Source organism: Zonotrichia leucophrys, unplaced genomic scaffold (genome assembly GCF_028769735.1).
Source record: "Zonotrichia leucophrys gambelii isolate GWCS_2022_RI unplaced genomic scaffold, RI_Zleu_2.0 Scaffold_89_184143, whole genome shotgun sequence".
NCBI classification, from domain to species: domain Eukaryota; kingdom Metazoa; phylum Chordata; class Aves; order Passeriformes; family Passerellidae; genus Zonotrichia; species Zonotrichia leucophrys.
In genome coordinates, this window is record NW_026992294.1 from 103,984 (window position 1) to 130,789 (window position 26,806).

A 26,806-nucleotide genomic window follows, 5' to 3' on the forward strand; every position below is an offset into this window, starting at 1 on the left:
ATGTACTGGGGCTGTAGAATATCCACCAGTGGCCCAGAGCAGTGAGGATCTCTAAAGGAATAGAATATTGGCTATGGCCTGGGAGTTTTACAGAGAGAAAGATCTTCATAGCTCGAATGATTTGTTTCCTGGATTTCTGAAGAATATGTTGTAAAGAAGAAGGCTGCTGTCTTTCTCAACAATCTTCCATGCATTCAAGAGAATCATTTAACTTCTTGTCTGAGAATGAAAGAAATTCTAGTAGTAATTAGTTCTTTTTCTCTGTCTGTGCATCGCTAATTGAGTTTGTGAAGGTTACATTTTATTTCTTTTTTCTTTAAATATTACATCGTAAGGTGTTCCAAATTCCCAAATTCTACTTCACTTTATTTTGTAGGCCAGAATGGTTCATCATCTGTCTGCTGTATTATTGCAGACCATATGTGAATGGATTTTTTTTCATTTTGAAACGTTATTAGATTTAAATTGTATGAACAGAACACTTTCTTTATCATTATTTTACCAGTTTGCAAGGAAATACAGAATTTTGAAGACAATGATGGAAACTCCACTTGTGGTTTTCAATGGAAGAGAAGAATTACAATGTCCTACATTCACAGCATTGTTTACGGTAATATTGCAGCTAGTTTCCAGCAGCTTAGGTCAGGTTCTGGAAGCAGGCACCCATGATAGTATAGAAGTCAAAAAGTTTCAGTTTGGCTGTTTTTCTTGAAAAATAACTCATATGTCTCAATGTTGTGCTGAATCTTGTTGTACAGACTCTTTTGATGTCTGAACTCCTTGCTGGACTTCTGTATCTCAGAATCAGCTCCAGTAAACCTGTGTTTCCTTCTTGCTTTAAGAATTTGGTTCTAATCTATAAAAGTAAGCAAAGGTTGCCATATTAATACAATTAAGATAAAGAATATGTTAAGAAAGCAGTTAATGGCATGGGGTTTTTTCTACAAATTGGAGCAGAGATTGAGTTGCTTCATGGGTTTTTTTTTTTTTGCTTCTCAATACAATTTTAGAAGTGGTGGGCTAAGAAAGTGTGGATTTGTACAGGTTTGCCTTAAAAGAAGAATTACAGGGGAAACTGTTGTAAAGAATTAATTCAGAACTCTATGCCTTGCATACAGAGATTCAGAAGTGAAAAGCAAGATGAGAGAGTGCAGATAAGATGATTGAATAGAATGAATTCCAAATAGCTTTCTTTTCTCTCTGAATTACAGCTCTAAACCTCAGGGTATTAATAGGAAATACATGACAATCTCTAAGATTTAAAAGTGGATGGATGATGAAGTTTTATATCCAGTCAACTGTAAAGCTTCACATTTTACTCTGATTTGCATTTTGGTGAAAGCCTGGCATCTTTTGCAATTTGCCAGATAACAAGGGATTTAGAACAGTATGTATGCAAATAATCTTTTGGACTCTTCATCTCCCTTCTTATGACAATGAATACATTTATTATGCTCCTATTTTTATCCCATCAGGGGATTTGATCATGAAATGTCTAGTCATTCTTTTCTTGTTTTCAACCACTCAAAGAGCATTAATCAAAACTATTCAGAAGTTCTTGATCTGCAACAGTGGCAAGCACTAGACTGGTAAAAGTCAGTGAGCATCAGCAGATCCCCCATGACAGCACATGGAGGGCTGTTCTGGCAGGACTGATGTTTGAGGGGCTCGAATTCTGTGAAATATAGCATTTGAGGGATGGGTAAAATGGAAACAGATTCTGAACTTTCAACCCAACACATGAACAAGTAATAAGGCAGGTAATTTTCTGTGGAAATTTCTTTAGTCCCAGTGTTGTGGATCATGATTACTCTTCCTACCTCCTCTGGCCAGCTATCAGCTTTCCCCTCCGTTGCTCCGCTTATGGACAGAAAACCAGAAGTAGTGATTTTTGACCAAAGCACCTATCAGGACCTTCGAGTGTTTTTTGCTCCAAAATGTTTCAAGGCAGATAGGGAAACAATTCCATTTCAAGAGTCTGTTAAGAAGACAAGGTTGAAAGTCAAAAACCATGGGTTCTGTTTCTATATATGTTACTGATTGTGCCTATTATCTTATGTTATATATATATATATATATATATATATATATGAGAGGGTTTTTTCTTTTTTCTTTTTCTTGTTCTCTTTTTCTCTTTCTTTTTTCTTTTTTTTTAATGCATCCTTGAGATAAAAGGCCAAAAGTACAGAAAAGTAATGAACGGCTAAAATACTTTTGAGATGCCTCATGCTGAAAAACTTGTAGCTACTGCTAAGGTCCACTGGTCAATTCTTGCTTCATTTTTGAGAAGCTATAAAATTTCCATCTGTACTTTAGTTCTAACGATCTGTTTTTATGGTGGATATGCAAACGAAGAACAACCATTTTTGAATCTGTAGGGATGTATTCACCATTTTGTAGCTGCCTTTTCAGTTTCTGAGCCACTAATGAAAAAAAAGGAGAAGTATCTACACTGTTTTCAACCTGTAGACCATTCACTAATGTCCACATGCTCAGATTCAAAGCCAAACAATCCTGTCTGGACTCATTGGGAGGAATTATTTGCATTCAAAATACTAGACTAGTATTTGATTTCCACCAGAAGAGTCCATTGGGCAGCTTCTATCATCTGCATTTCAATATTTAATCTTCCTCTATGTTTACTGTGGAAAGCTCTTTCAGAATGATGTTGTGCCCACTGTCTCACCAGCTGTGATGTTTGCATGGAGACTCCCATGGAAAGGAGCTGTAAAAAAGGCAAACCAGGGCAGTGATTTCTGTTGCTCTCTTGCAATACCCACAAATCAAAGCTATTTAGCCTAATTTAAGGCTGAAAAAGAACATGTCTTCAAAGGATTCAAAAAATCATCATTCAATACTGCAGTTCAGTTTCAGGACAAAAGCACATTCCACCGGCTTAGAGAATTGGGGCTGTTTAGCCTGGTGAAGAGCAGGTTGCATGGAGACCTCACAACACCTTATGGTATCTGAAGGGGAGCAGGAGAGGGACTCTTCATTAGAAACTGTGGCGACAGGACAATGGGCAATGGCTTCAAAGTGAAAGAGCACAGGTTGAAATTAGATGCTAGGAAGAAATTCTTCCTTGTGAGGGTGGTGATGCACAGGCACAGCTTGCCCAGAGAAGTTATGGACACCCCAGCCTGGTGTTCAAGGCCAGGCTGGATGGGGCTCTTAGTAACCTGGGCAAGTAAAAGGTGTCCCTGTCCATGTCAGAGGGTTGGAACTAGATGGCCTTTAAGGTCTTTTTCAACCCCAGCCATTCTATGATCCTGCGATTCTGCTGTAGTAGTGTTCATGATGGAGCGTGTTCTCTGTGTTGGCCATTTCCAATACACCATTGGTTCCAGGTGCCATATACTTGCTTGCTCCCTGAAAATTTTGTCAGAATGAAGAACATCTCTCTCTATATTAAATATATAATAAATGAACAAAAGGGTTTGTGCATTTGTCCACTAAGTTGTTGATGAGATTGCTGTGAAGTTTCATTTGGTTTTCTTGTTTGCTCATGAGGCTGACAGTCTTTGTGTCAGCTGCCTCAAAGGCAGCATTTGCCTCCTCCCTCCTCCCTCCTCCCTCCTCCCTCTTTCAGTTTCTTTCCATTGACAATTTAATGTCGTTTTCCCTTTCATACCTGAAAACCCCTTCATGCTTCTGGGTTTTCTCCCTTTTCATACAGATCTTCTTTCACCCTTGACAATGCATACTTTTCATACCATAAGGGCATGCTTGCAGGCATAAAAGACTTTGATTCCTTATTAGATCGATGGGAATTTAATTATTAGCTTCATGCCTTTTTGTAGAAACAGTAGGGAATTGATAGCTTGTTCCCTGAAGTACATTAGGAAGAGAATGAAACATTCTCTTGAATCATGTGGAGTGGAAACGTTGCTATCTATTTTCTTCCAAGAACTACCCCAAAAGATGCAGGAGGTGATGAAGCCTGGCTAGATGAGTTTCCCTCGTCATGGAAGGAAACTACCATGCCAATAAGGGCTCTGTGCTGAGGTCTCAGAAGAAGAGAGAAGCAGATGTGTTTGTAAAGTGGAATGTCTGTTAGTCACTTCCCTCTTCAAAGTAGTGTGTTCCATGCCAAGCAGACAACAAAGAAACAAAAGACGAGTGTGACTCTGCATCCAAATCCTGCAATGTCCCCAGAAGTGAATTTCTCTCTTCTATAGGACTGACTTGTATGAAGATACACCGTGACGTGTAGCAAATATCTACTTTTCATTTCCATTTTTACCCTGTGTCTTAGAAGAACCTTAACTCTAAAAATAATGGTTGCTTTCCTCACTCAGACATCCACACTCCTGTGGTTTTAATCCAGCTGATAGTTACCCATCATTGACAACTAGTTTGCTATTATGTCTCCAATGACACAGATGCTTCTCATGCTGTTAACAAACCCATTGCAGTATCAGCTTCTAGACAACACCCTACCTATGCAAAGTCGGGTTCCCTCTTCAACCATTCTTCACTTGATTCATTCATGGAAAGATTAAGACATAAAGCAAGAAATTGCCGTGCTATTGAAATGTGCCCTGTAAATACCATTTTCTTCTCTCCAAGGAGCTATAAAGATATGGGAAAGGCAAAGTTATTCTAAAAAGGGAAAATATCCCCCCCGTGAAGATTAATATTCTAATAAGAGGCCACTCTGCATAATCACAACTGTTCTGCAGGAGATTTACCTTTCTTTATGTGTCTCTGCCTTACTGTCCAAACATTTGACTGAAGAATATTTTTTTTCTTAGTTTTGGTGTGGGGTTGCTGTTACATTGCTCTGCATCAGGGGTTCCAGACTCCGCTCCATGCCATTGGAGTTCCTGGCTTGACAGCCAGGAACCTGCAGGGACCTTCTAGCCTGAGCTGCAGGTATCTCATTAGTCAGGACTTGGGCTGTGTGAGGATCAGACCAAAGGAGCTGTCTAGAGCTGGAAATTTTGAACTCCCTATAAAAGTAAGCTGTGAACAATAAAACAGGCTGTTTGTCACAAGGACCTTTGGAATGTGTGTCATCTCTGACTGCAAGCCACAGCCCTCACCATAACAGCGCTTTGCTCTCACTGCATGTATGTGTGAGCACACACATCTCATTGATGACACACAAACCTCGGTGTACATGTTCCATAGCTGGGACATTTGAGTTTTCCTTAGACAGGCAGTGTTTGCATGATATAGCCAGAAAAAATCCACTTATGAAGACACTGAAAAACACTCCAGTTGGAATTTCCTGAGAGAATTGGAAGAACTGTGGGAATTGCAAAGATAGAAATGTCGCAGACTCAAGAGGATTTGATGTACAGCCTTAGAAGAAGCCTAGATTGGTGTGAAAGCAAGGTACACAGACACTGAACAGAGAAATCATCAACTTATGTTTCTTTACTTATAAGTAAGAATAGGCCTTAAGTAAGTAAAAACCTGTATTAAATAAGGAAGGGTTTTCTAGTATAGTCATGTGATTGTACTAGAATAAAGTGAGAGTTGAGCTATTATAATAGAGACATATATGTGTACATGTATTCAGGCCTTATTGGGCAAAAGTATTCACACTGCAGTAGAAAGAAGTAAAGGTGGCAGCTTAGGAAAGCAAGCCATATTCTCTGGCGACTATCCATTGGATTAGAAAGTTCTATGGCTACAAGTGTATTCTCACCTGACTGTGAATGAGCTCTTTCTCGACTTCTGCAATGAGGTACACTGCGCACAACATCCTGGTACTCTGCTACTTCATTCTGTAATCTGCATAGAACTGAAGCTCAGCGAAGGCATTCAGCTTTGCCAGTTTTCAGCATCTGTGCTACAAGAAAGCACAGTGATATCCCTCTGGATCTTTAGTCCTTGCGAGGCTCTAATGTGCGTACTGGTACTTCAAGGAGTGGGCGGAGAGCACTAAAATCTGACCGTGGTTTACAGGTTGTATACGAAAGAGGACTGCCCCTTGAATGTGGTGCAAATACAAATTTCCACCAGTTTCAGGGGTATGCTCCAGCCAAGCTTGTTGTCCTGGTACATTTTCTCTCTGTGAAACACTTTGCGGTCTGATCTGGACGACAAGAGACGCAGAATACGCAGGGGCTATGTAGTGCTGAGAATGTAAGTGCCTGGCCCGAGTGTCTGTTGGCAGAAGCAGCACACTGGAGCCCTTGGGTGCTGCCACAATGATCTGTGTGAGAAATAGATGCCTATTCCCCTCCAGGAGAGTAAAAGCAGGACTGGTTACAACAGTCAAAGAGCACTGGGCTGGTGGCTTCAGCATACCGACTGTAAAAGGAGCATGACTCTTACTGGCCTACCAACCAAACTCACGGTGGCAGTGGTAAGGATTAAAGTTCAGTGAGAGCTATTTGTGCTGCTACCTATGGCCCTTCCAACCCTTCTGTGGAAACAACTGTCCCTACTGTTAGGTTCCGAGATCCAGAGAACACAATGGTAGTTGCAGTGGAGAAGGGAAGGACAGAGTGCACTGGTGAGTTTGATGTGGCTTATGTGGGGCAGGCAGAAGGTGCAGCCCAAGGCTCGCTTTTATTTCTAGAGCCTTTTTCTACACAAACAGCTGCTGGACCTTTGCAACAAATATGTGAGAGTGAAAAAGTGAGGGCAGGTCTATGTGGGAAAGAAGATACAGAGCATTGTGCGCAGTTTAAAACCTGTTTAGGAATAAAAAGGAGATACTTTGAGAACATCTTCTGTCTTGACACTTCTACCTGTGTGACCTCTAGCTGTTTGGACACGGCCACAATGAGAGAATGTGAAAATATTTGCGCTGCCAACATCAGTTTGCACAGGAAAGAGGGTAGGTTGGCAAATGCCTTTTGTCCTCACACATCTGTCAGTCAGAAGTGCAGCTGAAAACGCTTGGCTGTAATGATAGTGTCTGTCACTTTGAGAGAATGTGCTGATGTATGTATGCATATCATTGAGAAAGAACGTGCGAATCGCTAGTATGTTTCGTTTGGCTAACAGACTGCAAAAGGGACTGTTATGGCCAGCACTGCCTTTTTGTTGTAGAACTTTTTCTTTGAGAGCAGCTGCTGGACATTTTGAAGCGGTTAGGCATCTTCAAGCATTAGAGTGCAAGATGGTACATAGATCATGAGGGAAAGTGCATGTCTCTAGGGAGCTGGATGCAGTTCACTGGGTGCAAGTCACATGTTGAGCAGCTGATGGCCCTGAAAACACTCTAAAATGAAGAGGCTATGCTGCAATTGCCTTTTATTTTGAAGCTTATAAACTGTGCAGCCAACAATGAAATGATTCCTCTTCCTTCTCTGCTACATGCAGGATCCCATTATGTCAGTGCTCAAGAGCCAGGATCCACAGCGGAGCTCTTGCCCCCACACTGCTCCCACACAAATGGGGCTGGGCTAGAAAAGTTCTTGTCTTTTTCCTGGGCACTGTCAGTGCTCACCTAAATAACCACACCACAGCATTGTCAACCCACAAAACAAGGACAGCTTGAAACCACCCCAGGACACAGCCAAGTCAGAAATGTCCCTGCTCTCCAATCAACTGTGTTGGGACAAAATGATTTCACTGATCTTCCCCTTCCAAGTGGATACTCTTCTTTGCCTCACACTCAAAGACCAACACCAGCTCTTCTGCCCTAACAAACTTTTCTCTTATGTAGAGTCTGGTAACAAACTTGAAAATGTCGGCCAAGCTCGCAACAGAGGTAGCAAAACTGCTGGTGGAGAAAGCTCTTTGCTGCCTACAATTTCAATTGCACCCATCAAACTATAAACACACACCCTGCTATCGCCTCTTTCCTTCTCAGCTCTAGGTACCACCATAAGCCTTCAATCTCTCCAAGTCAGGATCCAAATGGGATGGCACCAGGGATTGCTCACACAGTCCCTAAAGCTACAAGGGACAAAAACCTGTCCTGCAGAGGCCTGGCTTCTGCATTCCCACTGACAGTTCAACAACTCTAACCCAGAGAACTGCCTATTGGGAAAAGCCTTTCAATTCACTGAGTCCACCCAAAGTGCCCATCCAAACTTTGCCAAAGAGAGGAGGAACTAGAAGCCCATCTCAAAAGAAATGGCATCCCCTCTTCCAAAATCCAAAACATCCAGGGCCTCATCCTATACAAAGTTGTCAGAACACTGCTATTGGGCATTACCTGCGTGGGGCACTAGCTAGACTGCACGCCAAGACCCAGCACAGCTCTTTACCTTGTCCAAAAGAAGTGTGCTGGCAGAATTTCAAGAAGGCTGCCTCGAGGAAGTGGAAAACACATGCCAAATGGATTCTCTCAGGAAGGAGTCTGCCTTCCAAAGATGGATACCGTCTCCATGATTGTACAAATTGAGTCAGTGCTTCCAAAGCAAATATGCCAGAATAGGAAGTTGCTGCCACCCTTAAGCTGCTCAACACAGCTTCTTATCTGCTCCTCCAACACTGGGGTTAAGTTCTTTCCTTCCCATAAGAAAGCATTGCTGTTCTCCTTCAGGAACTTAACGAGCAAAAGTTGCATACTGCGTCTGGTACTGACTCTGTCCAACAATGGCTCCTACACAGAAGGGGCCAGGACAGAAATGTCTTGCTGGACTATACCTCCCCACGATACCTTATCAGCTGCCCCAGCAACATTGTCACCATATCTTTTACTTCCCAAGCAAGGAAAGGCACTCCAAGTCACTTGGCTTTGCCTTGCCTCCAGTACCATGCCTAGTTTTTCTAGCCTACCCTACCCTAGCTTTGCTTGCTTGCCTATGTCTGCCTTGCCAAGCCCTACAAATAACTTCCTGGCTTTGCTTTGCCTTGCCTACCACTCTTTGCCTTGCCTTCCATGCAGGTAAGGCAATGCAAAGCAAGTGTAGGCAATTGTAGGCAAGTCAAGGGAGAGGTTGGCAAGACTGAAGCTGTGAGGGGAAGCCAGTGGAATGGTAGGTGAGAGAAATCCCAGAAGTTAGAGGCAAGGCTGGGCATAGGAAGTAATGGTAACAGGAAGGGCTAGGCAAGGCAAAGCCCTGTAGGAAAACTGTAGGCAGGTCAAATGTCAGGCATGGGTATGCAAGGGAATGCAAGGCAATGGAGAATCAGCAGGGCAAGACAAGGAACCTGTTGGGTTGCCAAAGCAAGGCAAGTGTCAGGTTCATTCAAAGATTGCTGGTACAGAAAAGAGGCCCGGACAGACCGCTCTGTCCAGCCTTGATCTTGCATGGACCATCTCTAATCTGCACCTAAGACACTTGGGATGCCTGTTTTCCTTTGTATGCAAAAGAACTGTCATTCTGCTCCTGAAGCCCAAGGGTGAAAGATGAATTTTGTGTCCAAAATTCAAGACATGTAAGCATAGATGTCAGAAGAATGCTGTCAGGACAGAGAGGTGTGCTTGCATGTGACCTCCTCCAGGCTTCCTCTCACATGCTCCTGAAACGCTGGGGCCTTGAGAAAAAAAAAGCCAGTAGAAGCCTGGAGAATCCTAGGACAAGCAGGCAGGGCAGTGCAAGTTGAAGAAATTCCACAAAAAGAGAGGTGGTGAATTCCAGGTGGGGGACTGGTGAGCAAGGTGATACAAGGCAAGGAAAGGGTTCAAGGGTAAGGCAAGACAAGTGGTGGCTTTGCCAGGCAACACAAAAGAGAGGGAGGCAAGGCAAGAAGAGTCCTAGAAGGAGAAGGAAATTAAAGATTGGAGCTGGACAACTGGGAAGGAAAAGAAGGATAGGTGAGCAAGTCATTGCAAGGCACTGGGTTGGTATGAAGGGCAAGGGAAGGGCATGCATGGGTCAGAAAGGCAAAGAAAAAGAAAGGAAAGGTCAGTAATGACAAGGAAATGCAACATTGGGTAGGAAAGGCAAGGCAATGTGGGGGAGGGATAGGCAACACAATGGGTATCTTAACAGGAAATGTCCAGGCACAGCAAGGCCAAGAGAAAAGTGGTAGAGAGGTCAAGGTGGGAAATAGGTGAGTGAGTGCAGCTGAGAAAGAAGGAAAGAAACTGCATAGCTCTCCATAGCTCTCGTGTGTGTGTGTGTGTGTGTGTGTGTGAAGTTTGCAGGATGTAAAGCAAAGAAAGCTGTCTCTTGATTGTGGAGTGAATGGATTTTTTTGAACATAAGTGGCAAGGTCCAAGCAACGTTTTCATCCTGGCACATCTGTGTGTGTGAGACATAGCCAGAAACTTCTCCGTTTAGATTCAGACTGCAAGCAGGACATAGAATGTGATGGCGTGAATAGCTGAGCAGGAAAGCACATCATATGAGCATGTTTCAACAGAAGCAGTTTGTGCGAGAAGGAGATGGACGCGTGGGACTCCAGCAATATGGCAATGCACTCAGCTGAGAAGCAAAGTGCAATGCCTCGGTGCGTGCTCTGAAAATAAAGGTCTGCAAGGAAAAGGCAAGGGGACAGGTCAGTGAAAGCTTTCTGTCCTGGCACACAGAGCTGTTTGAAGGTGAACCGCTGTTTGGTTTCACTAAGGACTTGGCCACACGCACAGGATGCGCTTGTCTGTGTAGCTAAGAAGGAAAGTGAGAATCACCGGTACGCTTGGCAGAGCTTGTAGGCTGCGAGGAGAAAGTGACAGCCAGGCCTGGCTTTTGGCTGTGGCACTTGTTGCAAGGAAGAAGCTGCTGGATGGTTTAAGCTTTTGGGGATCTGTGAGAGTGAAAGACTATGCTGGTACCTCATTAAACTAATGATTGTTGATCATCTGGCTGAATCTATGGCATAAACCAGAAGTGAAATTTCCCCCCATTAACCTCAGTTTTTTCACCCTTTCATCCAACAGCCTGAGCCTTTTTGAGGCTGCTGTCAAACGCCTTGCCTTGAAAGCTAGAAGTGTCTCAGTTCAGCCACTAAGAAACATGGAAAACAGCTCAAGTAAATTTCAGAACTGCCCTGAGCAGAGCTGATGTTTCGGTACCTGAAATTGCCATTGCAAACAGGTGCAAGAATCACCATTTTATTAGGCAAACATTTGAAATATGGTAGCAGTTTCATCTTCTTGTCGTTGCAGTCCTTGGAAGCTTTGCTATTTACTGAAGCAGGAAACAGATCAAACATGAGAAGCTTAAGAATTCAAGCTCACTGGCCATTGTGCAAATAGCACTTGCTGAATTCAAGGTACCATACAGAATGGCTCTATGCAAGAGAATGGACATGTTGTCCTTCATGGGGGCAGAAAGCCTTTCTACCACGTGAACTCTGGGAGTAATCCATCATAACTCAGTGTGCTGTGGCTGGTCAGAGAGCTACACAATGGATCTCTGTGCCCATGGCACTTTCAGGGCTCAAGGCCACACATAAACTCCCCACCTTACAGACACGCAAGTAAAGCCCACCAAAAATGCAGTTCTCCAGACAGCTTAAGTGAAACCAGCTAGGAGTTCCCAGCATCACACTGGGCACTTTTGTCCACAGATGGCTCTGCTTTTACTGAATCCAGAACAGTGTTGCATTTTTCTAGTCTTTAGCTCTACTAAGGTATTTTATGTAACATGAAGAGAAAAAATTTGTTTTGACAATGATAAATAACAGAGGGGATAATGTGCCTTTTGCTGCTGTCTTCTTTTGCAGCTCCATTTTGCTTGCTTTGTTCTTGCTTTCTGTCAAAGAAACACTAGCAAAATCCCTCATTAAGTCTTGCTGTGAATACAGACTGCCAGGAAGGTAGAGAAACTTCAAACCTTTACAAGACCCTTATAGCATGTGTCTTGGTCCATTTCTATGCAGATCCTTTCTTCCAGCAGGATTTTTTTGCACCGTTAGTGCACATTGAAATGAATCCAGTAGAAAAGCAGTGAATAGAGGAACTGTTCTCTTTTCATTTGAATGGTGATAAAAATGCATATGAAATAAAAGCATTTTAGAGCAGCAGGAAGATTTTCTATGTAGCTAGCAAACCATAAAAAGATGCATTTTTACCGGTTGGGTTCCTTTGAGAATTTACAAGAATTCCCGACAGAAAACACAGCTTAGTAAACTGCAAATCTAAATCACAATATCTAGAGAGGTGACATGAAAAAGAGCAAGAGGAAGAAAACCAACAAGAAAATCAAAGGAAGCCAGAAATAAGGCACAACCTCTCCTCCTTTTCAGCTTACTACAGTACCTTAGAAGTACCTTCAAGTTTCCTAACAGTCACATAAGTAGAAAACTGTGCCAAGAACAATGGTGGAAAACTGGAAAACCGTGCTATCCCAACAGAAAAACACGGTTTGCTTTCATGACGATTAAATCTGCATGCAATGTGTATGGTAAGGGTATGTTTTGTATATTCAAAAAAAATTTTAAAATATTTCCAAATTGAAGGGACTGCTTTTTTTTTGTTTTGAATTACTTGGCTAAATATGGCGCATGTTAAAATACTGTAGACATGTGGTTCATTTTAGAGACGCCAACTGCAAAGGAGGGAAGCATTTTGTGTGCTTAAGAAAGTCAAGTATTGGAGAGTGCTTTTGTTACTTCTTTAGAAGGTTAGAATATGCCTAAAAGATGCTAGCTGGGGACTTGCAATTAATGAATTATTTGCTGTAAGTAGGTCAAATGACATTAGCTTTCAAAAAGAAAAGGTAGTCTTATTCCACGTGTCAATTCTAAAGTAGATTAATAAGCCTTAAGCAGAATATGGATATGAAGAGGGATATGACATGAAAGGTTAAGCAACACTGCTGACAGCAAAAGGCTTACCTGCTTCACACAAAGACAGGAGACAAAATACTATTTTTACACAAACATTGCTATTCAGAGCTTTCCTTGAAAAGTTTCAATGCCAATCATGATAGTAAAATTCTAAGTGACAGTAAGACTTACTCAATCATGAATAAAATTGACTCAATCATGACAGTAAAATTTGCTCAATCATGAGTATAATTCTTAGTGTGAGCTAAGTACCTTAAGCAAAGGGTAGCTCAAGCATAATTGGTATTTGATGGCAAAAACGGCAACTTGGCCTGCGTTTCTCACTTCTACTCCATTAAAAAGCTTACTCTGTCTCAGATTCTTTTTGAGGGATACCAATGCAAGCCATGAAACTGCATGAAAACGATGATTTAAAGAAGGATAGATTAGAAAAATGGAATAATGGTTCATGTTCTTTTCCTTCCAATTGCTTTGTTTGCCCTTTTAAATTTTTGAAGTCCTTTCTGGTGTCCTCATGGTTGCACTGCAGCAAGTGTTCGGTTGTAAGCTGTCCATATTGCCAGCTTCTGGACTGCCTTCAGAAAAGTTCCCACTGCTTTTGTATAGAAATCACAAGCAGTAGAGATGACAAAGACTGCAGAAACCTTCTCATCTCCTTCTAGAGCAAGACCATGTCTTTGACCCACTCTTAAGTAGACAATTTTCATCAGTCATGAGGGAGTCTCATGTTCAAGAGCTAAGCAGTGACAGCTGTAAATGACAAAAAGCACACTGAAATTCTCTTGGGACTCCAGCAGAGAGCAATGAAGGACGTTGAATTCACCTTCTTGGGAAGTTCTAAAATGCACATTAACTTGAGCACAGGAACTAAGCCATCGTAACATTTGTTGAGTATGTCTGCGTAGACAGAGTTTCCATCACTGCAGAAGGAATGTTATTTAACTCACGTTATCATCTCTAGCTGCTAAGCTGCACTTACTGCAGAGTATCTGCAACATATTTTACAGGGTGGGCCTTTATGTGTAATCCTTGAGTAATATTGCAGAGAGAAGTATGTTGGGGGGCAGGGAGGGGGGGGAGGGAAACGGGATGACACCCCTAACTTTTAAGTATTTCAAATAATGGTTCCATTTGAAAGTCAAAAAAGATGCAAGACCTTTCTTTCCTAGACGTATTACCAGCACAAACTATACCAGAATTTAGGACACATAAGTCGACCGTGGACGTTCTTTCTCTGGTCTATTCCTTAAGAAACAAAGTCCTTGCTAGAAATAAAACAAAATTAGCCAAAATATTGGGCTGGATTAATTCAGAGGCTCTGTACTAAAGGCCAAACACATGTAATAATAGTAATGAGTGGACTAAAAGTTAAATCAATACAGCATAACTCAGTTCAAAGATATCTTGTGTCCTAATGTTCTCACAGAAGACTGTAAAACCTCTATTTTGCAGCTTCCTCCTTCGCCTTTCGGAAGCTGCTGCTCTCTCCATCTCCCGGAGGCGAAGAAGCTGCTTTTTCACGCAAAGAGCATTGTGCTGGTCAAAGAGCATTGTGCCGGTCGCGAACACGATTGTGCTGGTAGCAGTGCTCTCCTGAGCGTGGCTTCTGCCGAAAGACCCCTGGGACCGGCGCTTAGCTTTGGAGAGCTCCATGTCTTTGTCTTTAGCATCTCTTGTTGCCTACATCTTAGCAAAAAGCTTTTCCACTCTGTCTCACAAGGAGAAACTAGGCCAGTACAGAAAACATCTCTGATCATGTTCTAGAGTTTGCATGCAGGTCTGCAGAGTGTTTAGCAAGAAGCAAAAGAAACTTGTCCAAAATGCCTTCAATTTGAATGTTAAAGTGAGTGGAAAAGGCAGGAGAGTGGAAAGGTACTGTTTTCTATCAGTTTGGTAGCTGCGCACACAATCCCAGTGTTGTGCGGCTTTGTTCTTTGCCTTTCGGAAGCTGCCGCTCTCTCCAGCTCTTCTGATATAACTCTTAACCAGACAATATCTCTGGGAAAATTTGCAGTGGCAGAAAGCAAGCCCTTCCTGGGAAATCTACAGAAACGCTTCAGAAGTTATTCCCATTCCCTGTTGCTAACATCTGCTGTCTAGCTGTCAGATATGTTTGGGACCATGTTGAAAGAATTCTAAACAATGTATTGATGCTGCACTATTGAGTAAACATAGGTCTTTCCATAGGTGTCAGGGAAAAATATTTCTATTGGTAAAAATGATAGAAAACAATACCAGCATGGCAGAAAAAAAATTACAATAGAATGAAGATGTCCAGAATTCTTATTTTGAAGTTATACAGAGTCCCTATTTTCTAAAGAAGGTTGTGGAACCTATTAAGAAGTAGGAGTACATTTCACATGACTGGTGCGCAAGTTCATGTTTCCAACTTACAAAAAACATAGTATTAAAAGAAAAATGTTCTGCCTTGTAGAAAAGTAACCCATTAGTAATTTTATCAAAGGTAGGGTTAGATCAAGTATTCCTACAAGACAGTAGTAGTACTATGAAAAGCCTTTTGGCATCTATTGAACTACAGGAAACTTGAGGAAGCAGAAGAGTGTCTTTCCCTGCAGCAAGCTGTACTTCCTATTTGCTAGTGCTGCTTCAACATTGTCTAAAGAAAACTTGTCAAAGTAAGGCTATTGTATACAAGCAACTGTAACTATCCATTCCGTTCCAGCTAATTTAACCGAGCAAGTATGAGTCACATACTCTAGTTGAATATTCTAATGCGTAGATGGAGTATACTAGAACTAAGAAATGGGGACTCTGGACAAAGGAGCAAATGCAGATGAATTTCAGGGTAGAAAATTAGTGGAAAGCTAACTTCAGTCCTTTGACTTCACAAGAAATGATGTTCGCTAATCCCAACCAGAAGGAAATAGAACTCCATTTTCAAATGGGTTGCATCTATGGTCCTCTGTTCTTCCTAGATGAAGAAACTGTGTTTTGAATCAATCTTCAAAACGGTATGGCTAAAGACCCTAGATGCCTCCAATTTTTTTTTTTTCCAGAAGCAATTGTCTCAAAACCTTTTTAAAGCTGACTTTTTCCCTTGAGATGCCATATTTTAAAAGAGCGCCTTGTCATTTAACAGGTTTTTCCAAACATCATTTAGACTAGAAATTTAGACTAAAAGTAACACTCTTTCTAGTAATCTTTCTTTTTTTGCAGCTCAGTGCTAACATAGGCAGCAAAGAAGAGAACAGACCACAGCTCTTTCTGGAGCATCTTGAACAAATGCCCTTGCTTATGTTCTAATCATTCACTTCACCAAAATACCTAATGATGAAGAAAAGGTTGTGAAAGCATTACTAGTAGTGTTACATGGCAATGGATGGGTGTGATTACTCAAGTAGAATTTGTATCACATAGATGATACTTGGCAAACAGCAAATGAAGGGGTTTTCTTCAGCTCTTGGACTAATGTTACATGTGGGTAGTTTAAAGAAAAGATAACAAGAAGGATATTTTTTAACATGTGAATTTAATTACACACATACCATGGACATCTGAATCTTATGAATAGACAGTGTCTGATTTAGAGGAGAAATAAAAAAATCATTACAGTTGAAAGAAACATAGGATCATAAACCCTTTGCTGATGGAATGCAGCCTATTCATTGGATGAAATGAAGCAGGTAGACAGGACACAAGAAATATTCTTTTGTGGATCAAAAATTTATTTTCTAAAGTGATGCTGACAGATGGTGAACTCACCAACTTAGATATTGCATAGTAGAAAAGGTTGCATAACTTGCTCCATCAAGTTATGCCTTGGAATCATCATCCATTTTCCCTGCATCTGTGAAAATGTGCCTACCTTTTTCACAATATTTTTGCAGCAGCATTGTTAGGCCTGAGCAGCTGGTATGGAGGGTGAATTAACAGCAGCAAGGTGACTGGCCAGGGGAATTTGCTTCAATGGATTTTGATCTCCTGGATATTTTGAAGATCTGCTTCAGCCCTGTTTGTCAAACACTGCCTTTAAAGGGTGCTAAACAATTGTTCAGGCTGTGGATCACATGAAGAAATACTTTCTGGTGTCCGTACTGGGCCATATGCTCTTTATTCTCTCCCTCAACTTCTCCATCACCTCTCATCTGTTTCACATGAGCTATGTTCAAGGTCCACAGGCTACTTTTCACAGAATCTTCAGGCCTGCTGCAGTAAGAATGATGAATAGAACACAGCTGGGATCAATTTTCCAGTTTGGATAAAATGCATTCTGCACACAAATCCAGTATGCTTGTGCTAAAATGCCTGCTTGAATGGGATAACATCCAGAGAACATGGGATGAGGACACCTGCTGCAGATGTGCCAATTATCAGCACTGTCTGAAGACAGTGTGGGCCACGGCCAAAACTGAAGATTATAAAAAGGTGGAATCGAGGAGGAGCCATGCTAAACAGTTCTTGGAATATGGAAACTAGTTTGGGAAAAAGTTTACTATGCATAAGGGTCTATGAATATGCAACAGGCTGATGGAAGTGAAAGGTATTTAAGGGACATCCCTGAAGATAACAGGGGGTCTTGGTTCACTGCCAAGATGCACCCGGCCATAATAACCTTTGCTCTGTGGTCCTTTTCTCCTCTTGTCCTTTATTAAACTCTTTAAATTTTCACAGGAGAGTGAACGTGGTTTTTCCCAGCCCCGAGCAAAGAGCTCTGCCCGGGGGCTCTGGGGAAAGGCGGTGGCGCTCGGCAGCGGCCCCAGCCCGCTCAGCCCCGGGAACTGCCCCGCACCGGGACAAAATCCTGCCCCGAAGGAGCCCTTGGAACGCCCGCCCGCGGCTCCTCCGCGCCCCGAAGCTCCCGGCAGCTGCCCCCGGTGCTGCCGCAGCTGCGGCTCTGGAGCAGGGAGGCTCTGCGGGACCCGCGGGCCGGACCCCTCCCAGCCGTGCCCGCCCCGGGGCTGATGCTCGGCCCGGGCTCTCTCGCTGCTCCGGCTCCCGCACGGCCCCGCTGTGAGCGGGCACCGAGCGCCCGGTGCCGCAGGGCCCCGAGCCCCTGCCCGGCCCAGGGCCAGTGTCCATGGCCGGGCCCTGGCATGTGCCGGGTCCTGCCCGCCCCCGGCGCAACCTGCAGCTCCCAGCGCAGCTCCCTCCAGCCGGGCACTGCGGGCTCCAGCCGGGCACAGCATTCCGGTCATGGCATCTCTGTTATCTCTGCTCACATGTGCACAACGAGCTGCTGCTGAGGCAATCCCAGGTCCCACTGAAGGCTTCCTACCCAAACTGCTGCCTTCAGCTCTCACACACCATCCAGGAATCCAAGAGCAAAACTGAAATCTGATTAGAGAATCTTGCAAAGTCACATCCGAGAACATTTTGTTATAAAATCACAAATATTAACAGAAGCTGAGAAAGTCAACAATGATAGAAAACAAGTTTCCAACACTGGGACTAGAAGAGCTCAGGCAATCCATTTGATTGGAATGAGTCCTCTCTTTTTGACATGTGAGCAGTGCCATCGGATTTCCCAAATCAGGGAAACAGGGAGCCCTGGAAGCAGCAGCTTCACACACAGCAGTGACACAGAACAGGACAGAGCAAGAGGCTGCCAAAATGATAACTTCTACTTGCAATGAAGAATCTTTGTTTCTAGTTCTACTCTAGCCACCATTAATATAGAGTCAAAAAACCTAAAAATACTGGTAATAATAGGAACTGTACTATTAATAGCAAAAAAAAAAAAGAAAAAGGAAATAATAAGAATTAATAAAATCCCTGCCATACTTATACTAGGTTTGCATTACAAGGTTTTGGTGAGGGGTTCTAGGAGCACCTTCTGTGAGGGGCTGCTGGAAGCAGCTGCTCCTCCATGTCCCAGAGTCAAATCAGCCAGCTGCCAGCCAAGACTGTGCCAGTTAGAAATGGTGGTAACACCTTCGGAAAAAGAGATTTAAGAAAAAGAAAATGGGTGATTGTGTAGTTGTAACTGTGACCAGGGAAGAGCAGGGTATGAACATGAGAAAGGAACAACTCTGCACATCCCAGGGCAGGGCAGGGCAGGGCAGGGCAGGGCAGGGCAGGGCAGGGCAGGGCAGAACTGCTCCAGGGGCTGAAGTTGATTGCCCTGAGATTCCTTGGGGCAGCCCCTGGTGAGGCAGCTGGGCCCCTGCCGCCCATGGAGGGCCCGGAGAGCAGAGATGCACCTGCAGCACCTGGAGGAGCCCATGCTGGAGAAGGGGGGTGCCTGAGCAGGGGCTGGGAGCCCATGAGAAACCTGTGCTGGAGCAGGGTCCTGGCAGGACTTGGGAGCCCATGGACAGTGAGGCAGCTGCAGCAGTTTGTGAGGAGCTGCAGTCCCTGAGATGAACTCACCCTGGAGAAGTTCATGGAGAAGCATCCCCAGGAGTGACCCCTGGCACAGCAGGGGAACGACTCCTCTCCTTGAGCAGCAGGAGAAACAACGGGTGATGAACTGAGCAGAGCCCCCATTGCCTGTCTGCCTGCACCACTGGGGGAGGAAGCAGAGCTGGGAAGGAGGGAAGGATGGGCAGAAGGGGGTTTTGAAGCTTTATTTTACTTCTCACTATCCGGCCCTGATCTGGATAAAAAGAAATTCAATTAATATCTATAATTTCAAAAATGTTTTGCCCATGATGGCATTTGCTGAGTGATCTGTCCCAGTCCTTTACTCAAGCCATGAAGCCTTCATTCTATTTTCTATTTTTCTGTCTCCTGCCCATCTCGAGGGGAGTGAGAGAGCAGCTATGGTGGGTGCTTGGCATCCAGCCAGGGTGAAGAGACAACACTCACTTTCTTTCTTTTTCTTTCTTTCTTTCTTTCTTTCTTTCTTTCTTTCTTTCTTTCTTTCTTTCTTTCTTTCTTTCTTTCTTTCTTTCTTTCTTTCTTTCTTTCTTTCTTTCTTTCTTTCTTTCTCTCTTTCTTTCTCTCTTTCTCTCTTTCTCTCTTTCTCTCTTTCTCTCTTTCTTTCTCTCTCTCTCTCTTTCTCTCTTTCTCTCTTTCTCTCTCCCTCCCTCCCCCCCTCCCCCCCCTCCCTTCCTTCCTTCCTTCCTTCCTTCCTTCCTTCCTTCCTTCCTTCCTTCCTTCCTTCCTTCCTTCCTTCCTTCCTTCCTTCCTTCCTTCCTTCCTTCCTTCCTTCCTTCCTTCCGTCCGTCCGTCCGTCCGTCACAGTGAAGAGGTTGAGAGGGGCTTTGATGGAGGAAGTGAAGGTGGCAGGGAGTAGCAGGGACAGCAGGCACGGGGACATGGGACAGGCACCCAAGGGGCCCGGGCAGCTGGCAAGGGGCAAGGCCTGTCCCCCTGGGCCAGCAGCAGCCCCGTGCACTGCCGAGGGCACTGCCAGCAGGGGCTGGGCTCCAGAGGCAGGGGCAGAGCCCAGCCCCGGGGACGGCGTTTGTGCCCCAAGCCCTGTCCAGCCCAGCCTGCCCCGAGTGCTGGCACGGCTGCCCTGGACAGCATGACCTGCTGGGGACTCTGAGAGCTGCCCCGCTGTGACCCTGCCCTGGGCATTGCACAGGCACCAACCAAACCCCAGCCAGCAGCACCCCTGGTCATGTCCCAGGCACTGGAGAGCATCACAGCCAGCCCTGCTTCTGGTGATGTCCCAGGCACCAGACCCCATCCCAGCCCTGGGTAATTGGGTAATTTGCTGTTAACTTACATAATTATTATTCTGTGTTTAACAAAAGCCATCTAATAAATTAACACCCAAAACTCCAGCAGCAGAGCTGGCCCTACCAAATCTGTATGTTTATACATACAGTTAACAAAACCAAAATCCCAGTAATACCTATGAGAAGTCTATGAAAGAAACCTATTGAAATTAATCCTACCTCAAGTAAAAACCAACCCATCCAGAAAGTTAGCTTCACTCAAAAACCAATTTACACTGAGTTAATAATACCAAGAAATGAAAAAACAGACCATATACCACCAATGCATATAATAGTGAAGGGAAAAAAAAACCTACATTTTTTCTTTTTTTCTATTTAAATTAACTTCTTTTATTAGCTAGAACAAAAGATTTTGCCAGGACTGTATCAACAACTTCTTCTCCTTCTGAAATGTTCCTTCTCTAGGCTGCCGGGACACACCGTGGCTTTGATGCCGCAAAGGCTCCCGGGATACACCGGGGCGGAACTGCCGCAAAGGCTGCCGGGATTTATCGAGGCCATAACGACGCAAAGACTGCCGGGATACACTGAGGCTGCGGCGGGCGGGGTGGGGGGTCACGGGGGGGGGGGGGTCACAGCAGCGCCGAAGCGGTTTCAGGGGAAAAAAGGCAGAATTTGAGCTTGGCCTCGGAGGGCGGGAAAAGGGGAGGAGACACCCCAGAAAAGGGGAGGAAGAGGCGGGGAATGGGAGGGGGCGGAGGACACGGAATCCCTGTGAGAGGGGAGAAACACACACACACACACACACCCTGCCCCTCAAAAACCGGGACCCATCCCAGCCCCCGCTGCTGGTGATGTCCCAGGCCCTATGAGTGTCCCAGGTGTGGGACGAGCTCCTCAAATGGCTCAGCCTTGACCCAACACCAACAGAGGCACACCAAGTAAATGAGCCTTGCTTGGTCTTATCCTATGCAAGCTGTTACAGCTCCAGAGCTCAGTCCCCAAGGGGACTGGGTGCTAGAAGCCAGCTCGCTCTCAGACCAAGGCCGCGGGACAGCCCTAGCAAGCAGGGAAAGTTCAGCTCTTAGTGATTAGGCAGCTCTTGTGATTTCAGCTTTGCTTGCTAGGTAGCTTTTCCCTTGGCCTAAGGCTCTAAAGCAGACGGTAGACAGAGGAGAAGCAGAAGATGCTGGCTGTTCCACGAGTATGGCTTTATTGGAGGGTCCATGAAGGGTCTCAGCACTTCTTCTTCCGAGTTAGTAGGGGTACAGTATGCTACTTTTATACCCTTGGCCCGGATCCAATCCTGACCAATGGCAAAGGTGTTAGAGTGACCATAAGTGACCAATGGTAGGGTTAACAACATATTGCCTTACATGGCTATAGGGATAAGGTACAAGGCAGATGTCCCTGGAAACAGGAAACTTCTTTGCCGCTGTGTCAGCATTCTATTCTCCAAGGGGCCCTTGCTAAACCTGAGGGGTTTACTACAACTCCACTTTCTGTTTTTACAAAAATGCATTTGCGAGAGTTCTTTTGAAACAGTGAACAAGAACATAGCTAACACCGTAAAAATTACAAGGAGAATCAACAACAATCCCTTAACTGAAGATGCAGCACATCCTGTTAGTCCCCATTGCCCGAAAATTTCATTGACTCAATCTGGGATTCTTTCTACTTTCAAGTCCTTCACGAGATCTTTCAGTTTCTGGATGTTCGCATGGATGGATTCTGAACGCGAAGAGAGGTTGAAGCAACACATTCCTTCGAAGTCCTCACATCCATGTCGGTGGGCAAGCAGCAGGAAGTCAATTGCTGCTCGGTTTTGGAGTGAAGTTTGTCTTGTGGTTTCTTCTTCCTTTAAGAGATCAGTTAAGACTGCTGATGTGGCGTTAGCTTGTTTACTGAGCCAGCACCCAAGGTGATTGATTTCACCGAGGGCTTTAGCTGCAGCTACCCAGGGTAAAAACAGAGATTGCAATCTTTTTTGGTCTGTTCCAATCATATAATCTCGGATCACAATGTTCATCAAATTCAGTGTAGGACCTTTTTCACGTTTTGATTCTCTTTCTTTTTTCCAATTGTGTAACAGGGTGATGTTTGGAGTAAGGGTAGAAAGTTTTCCCAGAGTACAGGGACCTCCCTGGAGTCGGGAGGGGATCCCTGCCCATACTCTATCACCACAGATGAGAAACATTCCCTTGGGTAATACTTTGGGATGGAGAGAGGACACAGAAATTACACGAGCTGTGTAATTGCACCAATCATGAGGGTTATAGGCTTTGTTAACTGGTGATACATCTTTTCGATATGTGTTTTTGTGCTGGTCAATTTCTGGCCAATTGTTTTTCGGATGCCTAAAGTAAAATTTGTCACAATATGTGGCTTTGGAGGATCCCAATAGATCCAATTCTTGGGGTTCCTCTCGAGCATCTGGCAGAAGTTTTGTCCACTCGTCCCAAGTATCAGCCCCATTGGGTCTCTTACCTGTGGTGCGGAGAACCTCTAAGTTCTGGACAGGCCAATCGTCTGCTATAAAGGGAATTCCTACTAGACATGTAGAAAGTGGATTATCTATGCTTCCCACAGACAAGCACATGTTGTCTTGTTTTAATGTTTTTGCTAAGGTTACCCAAACATTATGGCTGGGCTGAGGGCTAATCCAGCCGAAGGCACGCGGTATGGTGTAGAGCATCCAGGCAGCGGTAAGGACAGCACCGACGGAGATAATTTTCATCTTTGGGCAGGATTAGGGCTTCTGATAGGGAATATAAGCACAATTTGTTATCTTTATGATGAGAGGGATTTCTGCCTTGTTCTTTTCTATGTTCCCCTCCTCCCCCCCGTTTTCTTTTAATTTCTAAGCTGCACTACGGGAGGAGGAGCGGGTAGAAGGTTATGAGGTTTTAAGGTTAGGGAAAGGGAATAATACTTTTTACAATACAACACACAGTGTAATAACACATAATTCAGAGAACACTTTTGTGTTAAGGCTATCTGTGGCCTATTACAGCAGACTGTTATTTAACTTTCTGTTTTGTCTGCTGCCTTGTAATGGAGCGGTCTGTTCTTGTGTTTGTGGGTGTTTGGCGACGCCTTCGTCTCCAGGCTGAGCTGGTTTGGTTTTGAGGTGGTCTTGTGTTTGCCTCAGGAGAATTCTTGTCCTCTTCTGTAGTAGTGTTCGCTGTGCCTAAGTATGGTTTTACGTATTTTCCTGGGTACCACCTTGGACCTGGTGGTAGTAGCACGCATGCATAACCTCTTCCCCAGGTAATCAACTGATGAGGCCCTGAAATTTGGTGTGTTTCAGGGTCTTTCACGAGCACAGGTGGTTTCTCCGTGAGCTTTGCTTGTGTGGTATTCGCAAAGTGGCGAAGTATTGGTGGGTCAGGCTCTGACGCTGTGCAGTTCAGGAAGTTGATGACATAGAGAGCCTTGCAAAGTCTCTCCACTGGAGATGTGATTTTCGTGTCCCTGTTCTGTTGCTCGAGGACTCTTTTGAGGGTTTGATGTGTCCTTTCCACAATGGATTGTCCTGTGGGGTTTACAGGTATGCCCGTCTTGTGTGCTATGCCCCATTCATTGAAGAACTCCTTCAACTTGTGGGAGGTATAGGCTGGCCCGTTATCTGTTTTAATCTCCTTTGGTACACCCAGCGTGGCAAAAGCGAGGAGGAAGTGTTTTAGTGTGTGCATGGTCTTTTCTCCTGCATGTGATGATGCATACACTGCTCCTGAGAACATGTCGACCGAAACATGCACGTACTTTGACCTTCCAAAAGGTGCGAAGTGAGTTACACCTGTCTGCCACAGCTGACAGCTATTCAGACCTCGGGGATTGACTCCCGTACCCATTGATGGTATCTGGTAGTTTTGACAGTTCGGACAGGTAGCCACGATAGCTTTTGCCTGATCCTTTGAGAGCTTAAACATTCTCATAAGGGCAGGTACATTTTGATGAAAGAACGTGTGTGACAGCTTTGCCTGAGCAAAGATGTTAGGAACATTAGCAGTTTCTGCTGCCATAGCTAATGCATCTGCTTTCCTGTTGCCTTCTGCAACAACACCTGGGAGGTCCGTGTGAGACCTCACATGCATTATGTGATAAGGTTGTTTTCTGTGGGATATCAATTGTATTAATTTAGAGAGCAATTGGTATAACTTTGGGTTAGAGACCTCTTTGAGAAGAGCATGTTCTGCTCTCATAGCTATTCCCACAACATAAGCTGAATCTGTGACCAGATTGAAAGGCTCGTTTTTAAATTTTCCAAAGGCTCTGATGACAGCTGCTAATTCTGCAATCTGTGGCGATCCTTCTACTGTTTGTACGTCAGATTGCCATTCTTGTGTTTGGGAGCCTCTCCAAGTAATCACCGACTTGTGGGATGACCCTGAGCCATCTGTAAATAGAGTTAGAGCCTTGAGAGGATTTCTACTTTGGATTCGTTTTGGAATCAAATGGAAAGTTTCATTCTGGTTGAAAAGCTTGTGTTCTGGGATGTCTGATGAAGTTTGACCCGTATAACTGTCCAAAGCAAACTGTAGACTCGCATTGGTCTTGATCAAATCCTCAAAGTCTTTAAGGGTTATTGGCAAATATATGCATTCAGAATCACACCCTGAAAGGGAGCAAAGGCGAGTCCTAGCCTTTTTTATTAAGTGTGCTATAATCTCCTGGTAGGTGGTAAGTGTCTTTGTGGGCTGGCTACTTGTAAAAACCCATTCCAGTATCAACAAAGGATCTCGCAGCTGAGGGTCCCATTGGAAGATCAGTCCATGGAATCTGGGTGCTTTTCCCAGGATGATGAACTGGAAAGGCAGACTGGGGTCATAGTGATGGGCTTTGCATGAAGACAGGGCTTCCTGGACTTTGATGATGGCACCTCTGGCTTCCTCTGTGAGAGTGCAGGGAGAGTCCAGTTCCTTGGGTCCACGTAGAAGATTGAACAAGGGAGCAAGGTCCTCTGATGTAATTCCTAGCAGTGGATGTACCCAGTTGATGGATTCGCACAGGCTGTGTAAGTCCCTGAGGGTTTTTGGGTTGTCGTTGATGATGATCTGCTGAGGTAGGATTGTTCTTTCCCGGATCTGGACTCCAAGGTAAGTCTATGGCTCGGTGTACTGAATTTTGTCCTCACGAATTTCCATTCCTTCCTTTTCAATGGCTTCAATAGTCTTTTTGATTGTTTTGTCCAAGTAAGCTTTGTCTGAAGCACACACCAGAATTCATCCATATAGTGATAGATGATGGCATCTGGAAATGATTTCCGAATGGGAGACAGGATGTGAGACATGTACCACTGGCAGATAGTTGGCGAGTTTTTTAATCCCTGAGGAAGATAATGCCAATGATATCTTTTGAGCGGAGCTTCCTTGTTAATAGAGGGAACGGAAAAAGCAAACCGTGAAGCATCCTCAGGATGCAGTGGTATGCTGAAGAAACAGTCCTTAATGTCTATGATAGCAAGTGTCCAGTCTCTAGGCAGCATTGATGGGGAGGGCAAGCCAGGCTGAAGAGGGCCCATGTCCTTGATGACTTCGTTGATTCTGCGAAGGTCGTGGAGAAGCCTCCACTTGTTTGTACCAGGCTTTGGTAGAACAAAGACTGGAGAGTTCCAAGGGCTGTCGGACTCCACTACGTGGCCTTTTTTGAGCTGTTCTTCCACGAGGGCATTTAGGGCACAAAGCTTGGCTTTCTTTAGGGGCCACTGCTCAGTCCAGATTGGCTCGTGGCTTTTCCAGGTGAGACGGGGTATTTCTGGCAGCGCGCTCAACTCAGTGGCCCCAGTCAGAAATCCTGAATGGGAATACATAGGGAAGCACCCCACTGGGATAAAACGTCTCGTCCCCAAAGAGTGATGGGGGCCCTTACCACAAATGGACGGATGGTTGCCAGCTTGCCTTCTGGCCCTTCAACCAGGATGTTGTTCTTGCTCCTCATGGATACTGTAGTTCCACCAATCCCGGAAATCATGCCTGCAACAGGTTGTAGATCCCAGTGTGCTGGCCAGTCTGAACGGGCGATGATGGTCACATCTGCTCCAGTGTCCAGCATCCCTGGCAGGTGGGTCTTCTCTCCTTTGTGGGAGAGGCCGCACTCGATGGTAGGCTTGGATGGTCCCATGATTTGTGCCCACATAGCTGTAGGGTTGAGAGGAATCTGTTCCCTGTGATTCTTTGGGAGTAAAAACGCCTGTGCTATTGGAGTTCCCTTAGAAAGAAAAAAATGGTAAGTCTATGCAGTATACCTGCACGAGGATCTCTTGTCCCGGCTGCACTGTCAGCACTTCCGGAACAACGAAGATTTCCTTCGGAGTATTAACAGAATCACCTGTAATTAAAATATCTGAAGGACTCCCTTTAGGTCCATCTTTTCCTGTGGGAACATGGTGAACATTCTTATCATTAAAGTCAATGGACAAAGCAGTTACCAGTTTTCCGCGGGTACCCCTCTGGGTTTTCCCGTGGGTTGGGGCTTCTCCTTTGGGTCTGGAGCAGCCTGGGTTTCTGCGTGATTGGGTCTTGGTGGCCTTTGATTTGTATTCTGAGCCCGAAGGTCGAACGGGCGCCTCAAGGAGTTTAAAGGACGCGATTGATAGCGTTGCTGATGTTGGGGTCTTTGATTAT